This window comes from Etheostoma cragini, chromosome 16, assembly GCF_013103735.1.
Source record: "Etheostoma cragini isolate CJK2018 chromosome 16, CSU_Ecrag_1.0, whole genome shotgun sequence".
Taxonomy (NCBI): Eukaryota; Metazoa; Chordata; class Actinopteri; order Perciformes; family Percidae; genus Etheostoma; species Etheostoma cragini.
In genome coordinates this window covers 24,754,882-24,761,601 of record NC_048422.1, presented here as the reverse complement: position 1 = coordinate 24,761,601, position 6,720 = coordinate 24,754,882, and positions in this window count along the sequence as shown.

The window sequence follows — 6,720 nt, the reverse complement described above, 5'->3', positions numbered from 1 at the left end:
CTTAAATCCAGCGGCCATCTTCATATTAGACCAGCATCCTGTTGGTTTCTATTATATCCTGTTGGTTACCGTAGCAACACTCATCCCAGACCAGTTATAATATCCAAAAACATGTTTATTGTTTTTAAAAACATACACAATCCTTTTAAAATGCATCTTCTTGTACCTGTGCCTCTGGAACACAACTGGACACACACACACACACACACACACTTTAAGTGTGTAAAAATGTCTTAAAACGACGTGTGTGTGTGTGTGTGTGTGTGTGTGTGTGGAGGATGTTGAGCGTCTTCTCAAAGCAGGCGGGGCTCTGGTTGATGTTGATCACCATGGAGACACAGCTCGTACCCCTAAAGAAGTACTGCAGGTAGTGGGTCAGTTTGGAGTCCCTGAAGGAGACGTGGGTCTGGATCCTGTACACAGTATTAGTTTATTATAGGTGTGTGTGTGTACTTGGCGTGCTGGTTCTGACTCATGGTGCTGATACTTCCCCAGGGGGAGCAGGGAGCTGTTGATGTTCCCCGGTGGTCTGGGTCCAGGAGCAGGTCTCAGAACCAGCCAGGTCACACAGGGACAGCCTGACTGACACACACACACACACACATTAGCTAATGTCTGCTGGCATACAAACGGGCTAATTACAGCCAGTTAGCTTTTTAATAATGGCTTCAGTTCTTGAATTGTTCGAGTCGCGTTTATTAAATCCTGTACGAAGAAACAGTTGTTGCAGATAGCTGAACAGTCATTTTCTTCTGAAGTGGCCCAAAGAACTGTGCCCCGTGACAAAACAAAAACAAAAAAGCCTCTGGCAACAGAGGTCAAAACTGTTGAAAATAAAACTTGTTGATCAGTTATGGGTTAAAGGAGTTTAAGATGGAGGCTAAAAATGATGTCCAAATTCTAAGGCAAGTCATTTTCTGGTTGATTTGCAAAACGCAAGGAATACTGTACAGTGGTTAGTAGGCTGTTTGATAAGCACCTGATGGGTTATATTAGCCTGGACCTGATCCAGGATTAATTGTGGTATGAAACACCATAAATTGAGAGTGGAGGAAGATTTGTGGGATATTGGGGTTATGAATTAATATTTGGAAGGGGTTAGATAGGTCTGGGGAGAGTTAAGTAGGTGGGTGAATGTATATTAAAGTGGTTAGATAGGTAAAGAAAGTGGGTGTGGTTAAAAGTGTTTGTTCATTGAGGATTGGTTTGATATGGGGGTGGGCGAGGACCGGTTGGGTTTTTATGTTCGACAATAGGTTGAGCGATTGTTAGTGGGAAATAGGATAAAAGTTGGTTTTGGAAAGGTGGGTGGGGTTAGGGTTCTCAATGGTTGTGTTTAGGGTACTTGTCAAACGTATTGAAAGGGGTAAAGAGTTTTGGAAAAGTGTGTTGGTTGTTGGTTATTACTCTATTAGGGTTTGGAAATTATGTTCATTTAAATTAGGGTTTTGAAGAAGGGGGTTGGGGGCTAGTAAACTCCAGAGTACTGGAGGTAGTACTCTGGGTCCTGGGTAAGGGTTAGGGGGATTGGCGAGGGTTAAGGGTTGGGATTAGGATACATTTTATGGTTAAGGTTAGGAGAGGAGGGTTAGGGGTTAGGGGGGGCTTTTGGTTAGGGTTGGGGTCTAGGGCTAGTGTTAAGGGTTAGGGTAAGTGGTTAGGGTTAGGTTTTAGGGGTTGAGTCGATGGTTAGAGGAATGGGTTGGTGTAAGGTGGTAAAATAAGGTTCATGTTGTTGGTTTAATATCATGGTTTTTAGAGGGTTAAGTTTTGTGTTAATACCAAAAAACATTGAATTTAAGTTATGTGACGATTTTAGGTAAAGAATATTGGTAGACAGTTTAGAGGCGTCAGTCCGGGTAAACTCTACCTCCCCTTACTACCTAATTTGCATGAGGGAAGAGAATTGAGAGAAGCAAAGGACAGGAAGGAGGTAGAGTCAAGGAGAGCGGGCCGCATTCGTGGCGTCAATCTCTCCCCCGCCTATGGTCGGGCAAGTAATCTCTACCTCCCCCTACTCCCTCATTTGCATGAGGGAAGAGAGCGGAGAAGAATGAAGGAAGTTTTGTTTTGATTGAGTGTTTATTTTAAGGAAGTTACAATAGTTACTTTTTAGTATTATCATTATTACCATTATTATTATAACAGTTATCATTATTGTGATTATCCTTATTAATAAGTTTATATAAGAGGATTGGAAAGGAATCTGTTTTGGGTATATTCTGGCAATATTGTCACGGAAAAAGTGCTTTAATCCAGACTTGCCCTGAATAAATTCCTAAATTATCGTCACTTTCCTGACCTCGTCGTCAAAAGAAATTTTTATTCCAGAGAATTTTGCTTTAAAATTTTACAATGAATAATATGACAATAAGAATATGACAGAATTTAGAACAATAAGTCTTAACAATGTGGTAAAATATATACAAGTCTTTCTTGTTGTTTTTTTGTTCGATATTTTTGGTCGATTTTTTTATTAAGGCCAAAGGGATATTTTGTTCCAAGTTTTTGCATCCATTTTCTATGTATTCGTTGGTTGGTGGACCACTCCGGGTTGTGTTCAAGACCCCGTAACAGGAGGTTTTGGTAACCATGTTCCCTGAAGTGCTGGACCAAGTGAGTTTGCATCTTGTGTCCTCTTGTTATATTGTATTTGGGATTAGAGAGACGGGCACATAATGCGTTTCTTGTTTCACCAATGTACAGTTTGGGGCATATTTGGCATTTTATCATGTAAATGCAATTGGTTTGCTTTAAACCAATGTTTCTGGGTAAAGGAAATCTGGTGCCCACCTTTACGTTTTTGGCTGATTGGTCACGTGAAGTAGCAGCTTTATGCCCCGGGGGACGAAGTTTTGCCTTTTCTTTTAATTTAGGATTCTTCTTATAGGCCGATATGATTTTGCAATGTTCCGGTATGGTAGTGTGGGAGAGTATTTGGTTGAAGTTTTCTTTGATCTTTTTGTTTGCCTTTATGGCATATCCTGAGTAAGTAAGGGGATGACATTTATTTTGGTGAGGATTTCAGTTGCTGGAGTAGGGTTTGAGTCCTTCAGTCTGAGGATTGCGCTCTTTTGGGTTTTCCAAAGAAAGGATGTTGTGTAACCCCTCTGTCTAAGCGTTTTCATTAGAATCCTTGTTGCATTTTCTTTATCAGCAGGGTTGCTACAGATTCTCTGGAATCCTAAGAGTTGTGATTTTAGTTTACCCTTGAAAACGTGTTGGGGGTGGAAGCTTTTTTGTGAAGAAGGGCGTGTGTGTCCGTTGGTTTGAAATAAACCTTTGTGTCCAGGATGCCCGTTTTAGAGAATTGTGGTCCTTTGAAGACAGTGGTGTCCAGGAAATTGACTTCACTGTCATGTAGGATTGTGTCGAGTTCAATGGAGTCATGGTGATCGTTTAGGGTTTGAACAAAGTTCTCAAAGTCTTTAAATCGGAGTGTGTCCAGATGCCCCATTTGTCGTTCAGGTACCTGTAGTATTTTTTTGGACGCTTCGTACACTTGAGGAAGGCAGTTTCTTCCCACTCTGCAGTGTATATATTTGCGTACGCTGGTGCAAAACGTTTGCCCATTGCTGTTCCTTTGACTTGTAAGTAGTATTTGCCGTCGAATTCAAAGTCATTTTGGGTAAGGCTCAAATGTAGCAACTGCAATATTTCATCATACGGTCTGTCGATCATGGGGTATTTTTTGAGCCATTTCGTTATTGTTTCCATACCCTTTGGTATGTCAATATTGGTGTATAGACTTTTGACGTCCATCGTAAAAAGTTTACAGGGTTCGTTAATTACAGTTTGTTTGACTTTGTGAATAAAATCTGTGGTATTTTTCAGGTAGCTTGGATGATTAGTTGACAGTGGGGTTAGGAAGGAATCTATGTATTCTGCAATACCATAGCTTTCACTACCACAGTCGAAGACAATTGGTCTCCCCGGTGGAATGTTTTCAAACCAGCTGCTTCCAGATTTATGTATTTTGGGAAGAATATAAAAGAGTCTTGTCCTGTAGGGGGCCTGTCCTCTGAGATATGTGCATTCTTTTTTTGTAAGGTAATGCTTTTGTCTCAGGGTTTCCAAAATGAGTGATATTTGGGTCGCAGTTTTGTTTTTGATAGGTTGTGACGTTTTATAGTAGTTGGTGTCTTTGAGTTGACGTAAGGCCTTTTTTACCTAGTCGTTGCGGTTCATTAACACGATTGCGCTCCCCTTGTCTGCGGGTTTAATGACGATGTCTGTTTTTTCTTTAAGATCCCGCAATGCCTGTTCTTCATGTTCATCTTCAGTAAATTTGAGTTGGTTAATCGATTCTTTGTCCTGTTGGATCAGTACTTTTAAGGATTGAGGTAAATTTGATGGTTATCAATCAGAGGGGTATGTGGAATGGAGGGTATGTGGAATGGTTTTGATGTGGGGGTTGGCGTTGGACCAAAGTAGGTATAGAGTTTTTATTGTCTGTGATACTGTTAGATTGACGCCAAGGGCATTTCTTTTATTTGAATTTGTCACTGGGACGAATGAAAGGCCTTTTCTGAGAAGGTCTTTTTGAGGGTTTGTCAGTTGTATTGTTGAGAGGTTCAATACCTCTTTGTCCTGCGTTTGGGGGACCTCCGTTAAGGTCCCCTTTAGGCTAAAAAAGATTCCCAATGTTTCCACATTTCTGTTGCCGTTTTGTTGGTCCAATGGAGGTTGTCCGGACCTGTGGAGAATTTCTCCCTTTGTAGTCTTGGGATCTGATGTGTGGTGTCCTTTTTATCAGGTTGTTTAGAAGTGTAATGTTATTGCGGAAGTACTGTGGTAAGTTTTCTGAGTAATTTATGGTCGGTCGCTTGTGGGAACGTGGCTCTTGTTGCCCTAAGCATGGCCTGGAGGTCTTTTTTTTTAATTGGGTGGGGTTGTTTATCTTGCGGCTGTTTAGACCAAAGGATAAAATTACCTTTTGTACGTCGTCCGAGGTTGGCGTTTTGTTTTTGATGATATGTGCTGCATGGCTCAGATTAGGGCCTGGATAACAATCCACTTGTATGCGTGGGTCATTTATGAGAGGTAGTCTTGAGGTGTTTGAGTCCCCCAAGATCAGGATCCGCCTGGTTGGATTCAGGGTCCAGTTTAGATACTTGTTGTCCGGGTGGTCGTGTGACTTGTAAAGAGGGTTTGGTTCAGATGGGTTTGGGTTTGTATTTCCACTTTATGGTGAAGGCAGTATCTGTAGTATTGGGCTCAGTATTCTATTTTGTGTGTCTGGTGTAGTTGGTTTCTCTGGGGTCCTTAAGGTTTGTGGTAACCGGAGGTGTTCTGGGGATCCAAAATTGAGTGAGCTTCTTGTATCGTCAGTTCGTCTGCTTTTAGGTGTGGGGTTTGACTCTAGTTGTTGGGGTATTTGGGTTTGTTGGATAGGGGTGTTCAGTGTTGCCCTGTGCAAGGTTTTAATTATGGTTAGTTGCGTGGAAGTATCCGGAGGGTTTTGCATTTTGAATATATTTTCTCTCGCTTCACCAATTGTTTTGTCAGTAATTCTTTTGAGATCCCTTCTGGCCCATCTTGTGGCTACCACAAACGCTGGTTCCCAATCCTCTCTGGGAGTTGGAGCCAGGTTGTTTGTGCAGTCTTCCAGGATATTCTGGTGGTGCTCTTCCAGAATTTGGAGGGTGGTATATGTCCAGTTTCTGGCGTTACCAGTTTTGAGTAGGTTAGTTATGGTGTTTGGTTGTGCCGGCCGGACAGTGTGTATCAGGTTTTTTTGAGTTATCTTAAAGCTGGCTGGAGTTGGGGTTGTTGGTCCACAGTTGGAACGTGTGAGGTGGTGATAGATTTTGATGAATGATGCCATATTTTTTACAATAGTGCGGAAGTTGTTTTCCGGGTTGGTTGGGTCTGCCATGGTTGTATACCTAAAATTTTGTTGAAAAAAAAGGGGGGGGGGGGGAGAAGAAGAGGAGAATTGGTTGGATCATTGTGTACTGGAATTAAAATAAGTCATGTTGTCTGAAGGCACTGGCTGGGTTAGGTTATGTGAAATTATCTCGATTATCCCCCCCCGCTTCGTCCGACGACTGGGCAGCTAGATAAGGGATCAAAGGCGGTGCACGGGCCGGCGCACGTCAGTATGAACCTACAATTCCTACAATGTCCTCTATTGTATTCTCCATTTTGTTTTTTAGCGGACATGAATAAACTGGGGAACAGAAACTCTTCACCGCATCCGAGCTGACAGTGTCCCAGATATTCTGCGTCCTCATTTGTATCCCATGTCGGGGTGTCGGGTTTGCTCTTGTCTGGCTTTGATTGGGAGGTTATTTTGTGTCCCATGTGTGGGTTCAGGTTGTTCTTTTAGGTGGTATGGTTGTAGCCTGTTTGGGCTTTAAAGTTGTGCTTTCCACTTAGTTGGTTTGTATCCCGTGTTGGGTTTAAACTATTCCAGTTTTAATTCAGGGAGTTTCTGCGTCCACTGTCTGGGTTCGTGTTTAGGATCTTTTCGATTAGGTAAGTGTTTTTATTATCACTGTCGAGTCCGTTTCGGGATTATCTAAGGCTGATTGCCTTGCGTGTATTTTTTTTCATCTCCATTTGTCGGGTAGGTCATGTATCACCTACTTGGAAAAATATTATTAATATATGGCTGGCTTTGCTGTTTAATACCGAATGTTTTTCAGGTGGATCGAGGAGGCATTAATTGATTCTTTTTTGAGACAGGTTTTGTTTCCGATTATGTCAAATCAAAGC